An 11,517-nucleotide genomic window follows, 5' to 3' on the forward strand; every position below is an offset into this window, starting at 1 on the left:
GCTGGGCTGCACGTGAAGGACTGGGAGGCCAGTGAGGCACCCTGTGCCTGCAAGGAGCCCAGACCCGAGAGGAGACAGACAGACAGGCAGACAGGTTGTTGCAGAGTGGCATGCTGAGTGGCTGAGTGCGGTGATGGGGGTTGGGAGGCCAGGAAACGGATGGGGGGCCCAGGGTCGGAGGGCTTCACCCAGGGTGTCGGCCACTGAGCCGGTTCTGCAGGGTGTGAACGAGCTCACCGCAGGGCAAGTGGGTGAGGAAAGGGTGAGGCCGGGGCTGCCTGGACACTTCAGAAATTGCCACGAAGATTTGATGGGGAGATGGGCGGGGTGACTGTCCGTTTTTTGTTTGTTTTGCCAAATGGAGATGTATGGAGTTACAACAGGCGGTCTCTGCAGTAATCCTGGGCCAGCAGGGGTCGAGTGGGACCTCTGGTCTCCCTACTCCTGGAAGAGAAAGCATCCGGCTCTGTGGGGCCCGGCCTGTCAGCAGAGATGGGGGGGGACGAAGTCCCACTGGCGAAATGCAGCCACCTGGTTCATCGGAGGAGTCAGAAGCCCCCCTGAGCCTGTCCTGACAGTGAGGGCCTTCCTCACGGCCCCTGCGGTGTCCCCCGCCACAATGAAGGCAGGGGACGCGGGGTCTGTTTCCTCAGTGCTCGGTATGGGGTTTGGCCCACAGCGGGTGCCCCAAAATGTTGAGTGCACGAGGATTCTCCAGATTTATCCAAACGGGTTTCTCCTCACAGGAGGAGGCCTGCAGTCACACTGAGGTGTCTTACTAATTTTTAACATTATGAAGCCACGTCCTTGGTGTCTGCTCAGAACGCCTGGCCTTACTTTTCAGGGCTCCTCAGGGAAAAGCACTCGAGTGAACAGCTCTTCAGTGAAGGATTTCTTTAGTTCAGGGACTCACTTTTCCACCCTTCCCTGCTCGCATCATTGGAAACATCTTTAAAGATTCATGTTAATTAATTGGCTCCAGCCTTGGGGTGGGTGGGGTGGGCGATCGCACAGGTCATGCGGCTTCCCAGGTTAGGCCGGGAGCCTCGTGTGGGGTGGGCCGGAAGCTGGCTCTGAGCCCCAGGACCCTGAAGGGCACCAGAAGCTTGTGCAGAGGTCACGTTGGGTGCCTTCCTGGGGTGGGGTGGAGGGTTGGTTGAAAAATTATTTAAATGAAACAAAGGGCAGACAGAGGTGAGCATTTGGAAAACAGGTATATTTTCTTCTTAAAAATATGCTTAGGGGGGTGCCTGGGTGGCTCAGTCGGTTAAGCGTCCAACTTCAGCTCAGGTCACGATCTCACGGTCCGTGAGTTGGAGCCCCGTGTCGGGCTCTGGGCTGATGGCTCAGAGCCTGGAGCCTGCTTCCCATTCTGTGTCTCCCTCTCTCTCTGCCCCTCCCCCGTTCATGCTCTGTCTCTCTCTGTCTCAAAAATCAATAAACGTTAAAAAAAAAAAAAATAAGCTTAGGGGTGCCTGGGTGGCTCAGTCAGTTAAGCGCTGGACTTCAGCTCAGGTCATGGTCTCCCAGTTCGTGGGTTCGAGCCCCGCGTCGGGCTCTGTGCTGGCAGCTCAGAGCCTGGAGCCTGTTTCGGTTTCTGTGTCTCTCCCTCTCTGCCCCTTCCCCGCTCTCCCTCTGTTTCCCTCTCTCTCAAAAATAAATAAACATTAAAAATTTTTTTAATAAAAATAAGCTTAGTTCTGGGGGTGCCTGGGTGGCTCAGTCAGTGTCCGCCTTTGGCTCAGGTCATGGTCTCGTGGTTCGTGAGTTCGAGCCCCAAATCGGGCTCTCTGCTCTCCTCACAGAGCCTGCTTCAGATTTTCTGTGTCCCTCCTCTCCCCTCCCCTGCTTGCATGTGCAAACTGTGTTTCTCAAATATAAACATGAAAAAAAATAGAAATAAGCTTAGTTTTTCCCCCCTTATTATAGAAATAATGTATGTTTCTTGGAGATAAACATAAAAATCTCCAAAGCCATTTAATCATGTCTCAGTGGGTGGCCTTCCAGACCTTTCCTTGCATTTATATCCATATGCCCATCTGCATACCTCTATCTTTCAGCGGGAATAAGATCATGTGACATGTGTGGCAAAGTCCTGCCTCCTTCAGTCTCTGCACACGTGCGCGCGCGCGCACACACACACACACACACACACACACACACACACACCTTTAGGTGAGCTGTGTGGTTCCTAGAGACCCCAGCTCTTTCAACCTAAGCCATGGCAGGCCAATTTGCAAGTGTCCTCTGGAACATTGCAGGAAGTTAAGCTGGGACCTTGTCTCTCAGACTCACATTGGTATCTGGAGCCAGCTCGGGGCTGAGGCCAGAAGCTCATCCAGACGTGCATCTTCTCCCTGAAAAGTCAAGACAGATAACCGTTGTTATTTTCGGAGCCGCTGAGGAAGGCATAATCCCCATCTTGCAGAGGTGGAGCCTGAGGCCCAGAGGTCACAACCAGTCCTCATCCTCCCTCTTCCGACTGGTGTTCCACGCTGGAGCTGATGACTCCTGGGCACCCCAGGAGTGGCGGCGACCTTGCTCCCGGCCTCTGAGGGGCACTCGAGTAGGAGGGATTCAGATTCCAGAGATGGAGGTGCCGAGCATCTCGATCTTCCCTCCCAAGCCTGCCTGGGGAGGGGCCGGGAGCCCGGAGGAAGCTCTGGGGGCTTTTATTACCTTCATGATCTGTATTGTGGCATTTCCAAAAACGGTTCCCGCCTCCTCCATGCTGGAAGAGACAGCAGGAGACAGGCTGTCACTGCCTCCCAGATGCAGCCAGCTTTGCCTTTTGTAGGTGCCCACCCACCCCCTTAGGATACCCCCCCCCCCAGCCTTCAGGGCAAATGCTTACAGATGAGGACACTGAGGTTCAGAGAAGGGAAGTGACTTGCCCGAGGCCACACAGCAGCAAGTCCCCGGCAAAGCCGGGGTCCACTTGTGGGTCTGGAGGGCTCCACACCCTGCTCTCTTCCCCGCCAGAGGCACTGCGTGGCTGCTTCACTCCGTTGTCTGCCTCGTGACAGACCCGAGTGGAGGCACTTTGCGGGCGGAGCGGTTGGAGGGGTTCCAGAGCCCGAGCTGTGGGAAGAGTGGGTTGCTGAGGGCTTGCAGTCTGGGTCCCCGGGGGTCCGGCATTCACTGTGTCTGCGGGTCCCATCCCCTTCCCTTCCTGGGCCGTCTCTTCTCCGGGTGTGGTGCAGAGGCAGCCGGTGGGCGTGAGGAGGGGGCCCGCCCAGGACGGGAGGGCTCCATATCCAGCCGGCCCTGCTGTCCCTGCCACTGGGTCCCAGGGGCTTTCAGAGCCGTTGGCAGAACTGAGTCTGCAGGTGGCCGTCCGGATGGGGGAGGCCCTGGGCACTCCGGCCCCACCGAGTGCAAGGTTCCCTTGGGGTTTCTATGTGGAGGGGGCTGTGGAATGAAAGGCCGGCTGTGTAGGCTTTCCTCACTATGACGACGCGTGTCTGACTCACCCTCGACTCAAGGACATGCTTCCCACTTACACATCACTCACCAGTTCGGCCTTTTAGTTCACTGAGGGTCTTCTCCGCGACAGGGAAACGTGGACATAACGCGAGTCCTGCCTTCCAGAAATGGAGGAGGGCGTCCTACTGTGCGCCAGGTGCCACACGTTGAGTCGGGTGCTGGACAAAATGTACCCTGAGTGGAGTCAGATGTGCACGAAATGTACCTGTTTCTCTAACTGATGCCCTTTTGCTCTGGAGAACTGGTGGCAGGAAAAAGGTATTTAAAAAAAAAAAAGTGCTGATTTTAACGGAACTCATTCTCTCCAGATCGAAAACAGGCTCTTCTGGATAAAACGTTCAGTTAAAGTTCAAAGTCCAAACAGACTTTGTGTGGATTTCAAAGGCGCTTCTTCCTGTAGGCAGGTGCAGCTCTGCACCGGGAGCGTGGAGGGCGGGCCCCTGTCCCCTCAGCCAGGCCTTCTCGGACGGTGAACAACTTGCACAGCTGTCCCTGGTAGATTTGTCAAGACTCCCCGTCAAAACTGCCTTGTCTCAAAAGGTCTCCCCTTCATCCCTCCTCTTGCCAGGGTGACTTCAGAGGGGTGCTGTGCAGCTTATGTGCCTGGGGGGTTGCGGGAAAGGCTTCCAGCCCTCGTTTTGGACTTTAGACCCTCGAACCAGAGGGCCACTAGTAGATGGGCATGGCCTGAAGATCTAAAGGGGACTCAATCCCATAACCGAGGCTCAGTGGGTCTGTAGGCCACATTCCCAGCCTGTAACACCTGGCTTTCACCAGTCCCCAGAAGGACGTGGTAGGCGAAATACGAATGAACGCTGTCACTGGCACTTGAGGCCTCTGTGCTGTTTGGTGCCACAGGTGAAGGCCGTGGGCGGCAGGGGGCAGGGGGGTGGGGGGGAGCGGCTACCGGCTCACAGATGCCCGCGGCCGCTCCAGCTGGTCTGTCCCTCCAGCCCCTCCCTCCGTCTGCCCTCTCCCCCCTCCAGGCCTGAATTTCAGCCTTCCAGGGGGCCAAGTTGAGGGGCCAGGCTTGGACAGCTTTGTGGCTGTCCGCTCACGCTGGGGAGAGCCGAGGGAATCCACCTCCGTTAAGGAAAGGTGCTCCTTGGCCATTGACAAATGGTCTCGCGCCTTTCGGTGCTAACCCGTGGGACTTGATCAGGACAGCCGGCTGCTCAGGGAATCCTTCTTCAGGCTTGGAGCTCTAGCACGAGGGGTCCTACCGCCTGCCCCTAACGTCTTGATGTCCTTTACCACCCACCCTCTGCTCTGGGAAGTGGCTTGACTTGCTCCCACATTGGAATCCTACGTAGGCATATCTGGTGAAAGGGGTTGGGCTTGAGAATTGGGCTCCTAACAGGAGAATTTTCCCCGGACACAAAGCCTACTCGAAAGATGGTGGGTAGCTGCAAGGTGACCCACGCCCACTAGATGGCCACACAAGTATTTCTAGATCTTCTGCGGCCCTCAGGCCTCCCACAGCTAGACCCGCCCCTCGGTGAGGGCGGCCAGCGAGGCGGCAGGCCTGGGCCTCCTGGGGGACCCCACCCTCTGTCCTCTCTCTTCCAGGCACGACCCCTCAGGAGGCAACCAGAGAGGTGGGTGTCTGAGAGTTTGGTGGGTGTCAGGAACCTGTCTGTCCTTATCGAGGAGGCGAGAGTCAGACTCTGGCAGAGCCGGGTCCAAGTTCAGATGCTACTCCTTACTAACTGCAGGCTCAGACCCTAAAGGTTGGAAAACAGTGTAGTGCCAGCACCCCACCCCTAAGAAATTCAAAATGAAAAAAGTTCTAAGTCCAATTAGACCCCTCAGTAAAACTTGGGGGGTGGGGGGAGAAAAACAAACAACAAGAACAATAGTAAGTCATAGGATTAGATTTACGATTTCAAAGTGACGCTACACTTGCAGGTAGGCTGACTTCTCTCTCTTGGGCTTCTGAGCACACATCAGTCAGTTCGGCTGCGTGACCTTGGCCGAATCACTTAGGCTCTCTGGTGCCCGGCCCGCGTCTATAAAGTAGAGTGAGTATGAGTTCCTCCCAGGGATGTTGAAGGACCACGGGAGATGAGAGCTGTAGGGTATTCAGCTCCGAACCTGGAATGTAGTAGTTGCTCAATAAACAGTGGTCTTTGGTGCTGTTGGGATGTGGTCCCCATAGTGCTGAAGCCTGGTGTCGGCTGGTCAGCAGCACTCCGGGATGGATGGGGGGGGGGGAGGCGCTCAGCTGATGTCTCATCTGGAAAGGATGGAGACATGAGTCAGGGGTCAGGAGAGGAGACCGTCCCAAGCTGGGCCCCAGTGCTCATCTCTTGGCATCCCCCCACGTCCCTCATGCATTCCCCGGAAACAGACCCCCCCCTTGAGAGGCGGCTGGTTATTTTCACTTTCAGGGGCAGAAACTCTGAGAAGGGAGGAGCCGAGGCTTGCCCAGTGTCACTCACGGCGGAGCAGGAATTCAAGCCCAGGCTTGCGGAGCAGTTTGGGCTCAGTTCTCTCCCGCTGCATCTGTTGTAGGTGGGGGGCTTCCTGATCACCTCTGCCCCGAAGTGGCCGGCCCTGGGCTTTCCTGGGCTCCTCTGTGGCCTTCTCCTGCCCCCAGACCTTCTGCCCTGTTCTAGGGAGACAGCCGGCGACTTGGTCACACGTACACACACGTACACACGAACGCAAGCGTGGGCACGCGCCCGTCTGGGAGCGCGGGAACGGAGGGGGCAGAGAATTCACCGTGTCCCGAGAGGTGCTGATACACCCGCCCTGATCCCAGCCAAGTCCAGTGCCCTTGTTTTACGGCTCGGGAGCCTGAGGCCCGAAAGGGGGCCTGGCCAGATGTGGCGGCCGGGCTCAGAGCCCAGCTTGACTCACTTCTTCTCACGGAGCCACTGTGTGTCCCTGGGAGGGGTCACCATGGCAACAGGGACAGTGGTGGTGGTTCAGGTCAGTGGGAGGCAAAAGCCAGGGAGCTATAATTTCTTGGGCACCTACGAAGTGACTGGTTTGTTGGGGGGAATTTAACTACCTGCAGTATAAACACGCAATCGTTTCATTTTTTTAAAAAGACGAGACGGCAGAGGTACAGACTCCGAGTTCCGCCTGCCCGGGCTCCCGTTCAGACGCGCACACCGGCCTGCAGGGGTGAGGCAGGCTCTGCCACACCGTCCTCGACCCTCTCCCGCTTCCTGGCTCCTCCAGGGCTGGAGGCACGGAAGGCCCTATAGATGGGGTCCCACGTACATCATGAAGCAAAGGCCAGCCTTTCCCCGGATCCCTCCGGCCCTGAGCTGGGCCCCCACCATGGCTCAGTCCTCAGTAGTGTGTCCAGTCAGGAGTCCATCGCAGCCTGCAGTTCTGTGGTCACTGGGGTGATCTCGTGACGCCCACTTCTCCTCTAACTTCCGCTGGGACTAAGGGAGTCCTTACCTACCCTTCCGAGGGCTGCAGAGGAAAAAAAAAAAAATGTGCAGTGCACTCCGGGTGCAGTGCAAAGGCCCTGAGGTCTTCAGGTGGAGATTGATGGTGGGCCCGGAGTCCTGCAATGGGCCTCCCACCTTCAAAAGTCACTGGGCCAGAAATGCCACGGGTGCATAAAAATGCATTACCTCCCCAGGCTCTGAGGGATCTCCCTGCCTGCTCTCTCAAAGGGGCACCAGCGGGGGCCTGTGGAGCCGAGCTCACCATCCAGCCCGCAAACAGCGTGCGGCTTTCCCTGCCCCTGCGGGCATCCTCGGTCTGTCCGTGCGGTTCTCAGCCTCCTTCTCTTTAGAGTGTGGGGTGCTCGCCACGACTTAAGTAACCTCCACCTCCTCGGGGAGACCACGCCCCATTTTACAGGTGAGGAAACCGAGTCCGCGGCGGTAGGTGACCTGCCCCAGGTCGTAAGTGCCGGATCCCGGGTGCCACCTCGGAGGTGTCTGGTCTGGGAGCCCGTGCCCCGCGTCACCACGCCCTGCCACATCTGAGGGAAAGAGTCGTAGCCGGGGAGCACGGGGAGCACGGAGACTCCTGGAAGTAAAGTCCTCACGGCCCCTACTCCTACCCGCCTCCCCTCTTCCCCCAGAAGAGCGGCTACTGTGCTGGCGGCAGGTTTGTGGGTGAGCACTGGGCTCCACCGCCAGGGGCGGAGTGAGAAAGGAGGTGAACAGAAAGGCGGTGGCCGTTGCTTGACGAACAGTGAGAATCTGCCATGCCCCAGGCTCTGCTCTGGGCCCAGGGGCCTCCACGGTAAGTAAGACAGGCCTGGTCCTGCCCTTCCGTGGCTGGCATCCCAGTGAAGGAGACAGAAGACCCGAGAACAACTGGGGAACTATGTGTGGCCATTTCGGGCGGTGCCCAAGTGAGGGAGATGGTGTTGGTGATGGGGTAGATATACCCACAGGGGTTTGGGGGGCTTCTCTGAGGAGGCAACAAAAGGAGAGTTCTTCAGGCAGGAGGAACGGCTGTGCAAAGGCCCTGAGGCAGGAATCCGCAAGGCCTGATAGGAAACAGAAGGAAGGCCGGTGTGGCTACAGTTTAGAGGGCGAGGGGGAGTATTAGTAAATAATTAGTAAAATTATTGATTTTATTATTTCGATTTGAATTCTCAACAGTAACGGAAAGTCAGCAAGACGGGGCTCCCCAGCCCCCCAATGCTGCCCAGGTGGGAGCTGATGTCTTGCCACAGCTCCTTGCTTCCCAGGGGCCTCTGCCCTTCCTCTCAGCAGCCCTCGCTGAGACCTCCGGGCCCCCACGCCAAACCCGGGCAGCCTGAAAGCAGCCGAGACCCTCGGGCCCCAGACAGGGAGTAGGGAACAGGGAGGTGGCTCGGAGAGTGCCAGTGCTGGCTGGCCTGGTGGCTCAGCCTGGATCACACAGAAGAGGTCCGCCCACGGGAGGGCCCAGTGTGAACACTGTTTTCTATGATAAGGGACCTTGAAAGTCAAGGCAAGACACGATGGGCCCGGCCCCCTCCTGAACTCCTCCAAAGCCACCCACTGTTATTCTGTAATCTGGGGAAGGCTTCTTTCTGTTAAGCCCAGTTCTGTTTTAAGACGCACCCCCCCGCCCCGAGAAGGGCTGTGAGGACGTGGGGGGGCTCCCGGTCTGGAAGTAACTCTTGGGCTCACCGCCCTGCTGCCCATGGGCTAAGTGACCTCCTACAAGTCACTTAGGGGGAAAGGAAGTCAATCATAAGTTTCCCAGTTAGGGAACTGTGTGGCAATCCATTGACATCGTTCCCAGGAGACACAGGTACATGGAAAGATTACAGTAGAAATTAGTCCCGCTTGGCATGTGGGGAAGGACCTGGGACACGGTAGCCACCTCACTGCCGGTTCCCGAGATTATAATCCTCTCCCCGCCTTGCTCTGTCCCCTCCAGCCACACGGGGACCCCTGGCTGCTCCTCACGTGTGCCAACCTCCTTCCTCTTTGGGTCTCTGCACCTGCTGGCCCCTCCCCCCACATCTGTGCGTCTCACTCCCCCGGGTCTCTGTTCAAGGGGGGTATTAACACCAACCTCCTTCCTGCTGTCTGTTCTCCTCAGCCCTTACTGTTTCCTATTATTCTTCCTATTATTATTATTACTCCTATTATTATTCTACTTAAAAAAATTTTTTATGTTTATGTATTTTTGAGAAAGAGCGCGCTAGGGGGAGAGCGACTATGTGGGGGGGGGGGGGGCGGGACACAGAATCTGAAGCAGGTCCAAGCTCTGAGCTGTGAGCACAGAGCCTGACGCGGGGCTCGAACCCACGGACCGGGAGGTCACGCCCTGAGGCCAAGTCATACACCTAACCGACTGAGCCACCCAGGTGCCCCCTCTCCTACTTATTTTTGAGGGAGAAGCATTGTCATTAGCCTCCTTTCAAAGGAATAGAAGCTTCTAGAAAGCAAGCAACGGCTTGCAGTGGGTTGAATGGTGCCCCTCTACTCCACGCCAAAGATATGTCCAACAGCCCAGAAACTGTGAATGCGACCTTATTTGGAAAGCAAAGGTCTCTGCTGATAGAATTTAATTAAGGATCTTGAGATGACACCATCCTGGATTGTCCAGCGGGCCCTGATTCCAGTGACAAGTGTCCTTATAAGACACCCACAGAGGAGAAGGCGGGAGGCAGAGATCGGAGGCACGTAGCCACCAGGAGCGTTGCAGCCCCCGGAAGCTGAAAGACGCAAGGAAGAATCCTCCCCCAGAGAGCCTCCGGAGGGAGCGTGGCCTCGCCAACCCCCGGATCTCAGACCTCCGGCCTCCGAAACCGTAAGAGAGCACCTGTTGTGGCAAGGCGCCCAGTTGGTGGTAGTGGTTAGGGCAGTCCCAGGACACGGAACACCGCTGCGTGGCCAATATCCAGAACAGGGCCCGGGATGCAGCAGAGCAGAGAACAGCGAGACCTCTCTGGAAAGGGCCAGAGAGCAAACATTTTGAGGCTCTGCGGGCCACACGTCTCTGTCGCGACAGCCCAACTCTGCCGACGGAGCAGGAAGGCAGCCACAGACAATACGAAAACCGAAGGGCCGTTTTCCAATGAGACTGGACTTATGGACGCCGAAATCTGAATTTCAGATACTGTTCCTGTGTCACAAAATAGTCTTATTTTGATTTCTCCCCCCCCCCCCGCCCCCCAACTATTTAAAAATGTAAAAACCGTTCTGAGCTGGTGGGCCGAACGCAAACAGGTAGTGGGTGGGATTTGGTGTGTGGGCCACAGTTTGCTGCTTCCTGTGCAGATGCTCAGTGAGTATTTGCTGAAGGGACTAGAGAAACATCAGAGGAGGAGGCTGGGTGGTCCAAGTCAAGTTGTAGCCCAGACGCCGTGATGCAGCCACGGGCGCCCTGAACTCCCTGAGAATTCAAATGGATTTGGATTCCCTGCAGACTGGCTGGGGAAGTCGTTCCCCGGGGCCCTCAGCGCTGGTCCGTGCCGTGCCCTGAGGGCCAAAGCGACGGAAGAGGCAGGTGGCCACAGGCACTCCCTACACAGATCGGATGGGGAGCTGTGGATTTAGGAGGGCGGATCCTGGGGTGACCATCTGGGTCCAGGTCTGAGGACAGTGGAGGTGAAACTCTAACCCAGGGGTGGTAAGGTCCGGTCGGTCAGTGGCTGTTGGGATTAGGCCAGGAATGTAAATGAGCCAAGGAGGCCTGACGTGGGACAACTGGGGGTGGCGGGGAGTGTGGCAAAGTGGAGAGACCATCTCCTGTCTTCCGGCAATGCCTCAGCTCCAGCTAATTCTGCCAGCTGGGAGTGCAGGCCCAGCACTGGCCGAGTTTTAGACTGTTCCTGAGAAGGCGGAGACCCCAATTGTTTGCACGAAATCTCCTGATTTAAAAACCTTGGCTCGAAACAAAAATCTTGGGGCCCTTGGGTGGCTCAGTCGGTTGAGCGTCCAACTCTTGATTTTGGCTCAGGTCATGATCTCACGGTTCGTGGGATCGAGCCCCGAGTCAGGCTCTGAACTGAGTGCAGAGCCCGCTTGGGAGTCTCTCTCTCCCTCTCTCTCTGCCCCTCCCCTGCTTGCACTCTCTCTCTCTTAAATAAATAAACTTAAAAAAAAGTATCTTGGCTCAAATTAAAAAAACACATGCCAGGAACTTTCCATACGTTGAATGGATACTGTTACACCCATCTTACGATGGTGGAGGGGGGGGCTTCGTTGCCTGACCAACAGCACACGGCCTTGAGACGGCCAGTCTGCTTGTCCGTGCCTTTGCAGTTTTCCCAGTGAGGGTTCCCTGGGTCCCACCCACTGGGTGGAAGGCGAGGGGCTCAGGGGGTGTCTCTCCAGCTGGGACAGCTGGGTCCCCGTCACCTCCAGAGGGGGCCAGAAGGTGAGGTTTAGCTTTCTGAAGGGACAAGGCCACATGTGAATCTCCTCGGTTGATGGACAAGTGGCTGGGCACCGCCCCCCCCCCCCCCCCCCTCCAATAGCCGATGGAAGCAGCTGTCACTCACGTTTGCCAAGGAGGCAGCCCTCTGTCAAAGAAGTCTTGGGAAAATGGATGCCCCTCTGTGCCTGCATCTTAGGGGCCCGGGAAAGCACGCCTGCGCTGTCTCAT

General features: G+C 57.0%; 1 long non-coding RNA gene across 1 annotated transcript; it reads right to left on the reverse strand.

The window, feature by feature from the left end:
• Window positions 1–5,345: 5,345 nt before the first annotated feature.
• Window positions 5,346–11,467, reverse strand: LOC123588955. Its single transcript, XR_006708090.1, has 3 exons — window positions 11,414–11,467; window positions 5,928–6,100; window positions 5,346–5,580 (listed from the first exon to the last, which is right to left on the reverse strand). It is a non-coding gene; the product is annotated as an uncharacterized LOC123588955 (long non-coding RNA).
• Between the last annotated feature and the right edge of the window lie 50 nt (window positions 11,468–11,517).

The sequence above is a fragment of the Leopardus geoffroyi genome, chromosome E3, assembly GCF_018350155.1.
Source record: "Leopardus geoffroyi isolate Oge1 chromosome E3, O.geoffroyi_Oge1_pat1.0, whole genome shotgun sequence".
Lineage (NCBI taxonomy): Eukaryota > Metazoa > Chordata > Mammalia > Carnivora > Felidae > Leopardus > Leopardus geoffroyi.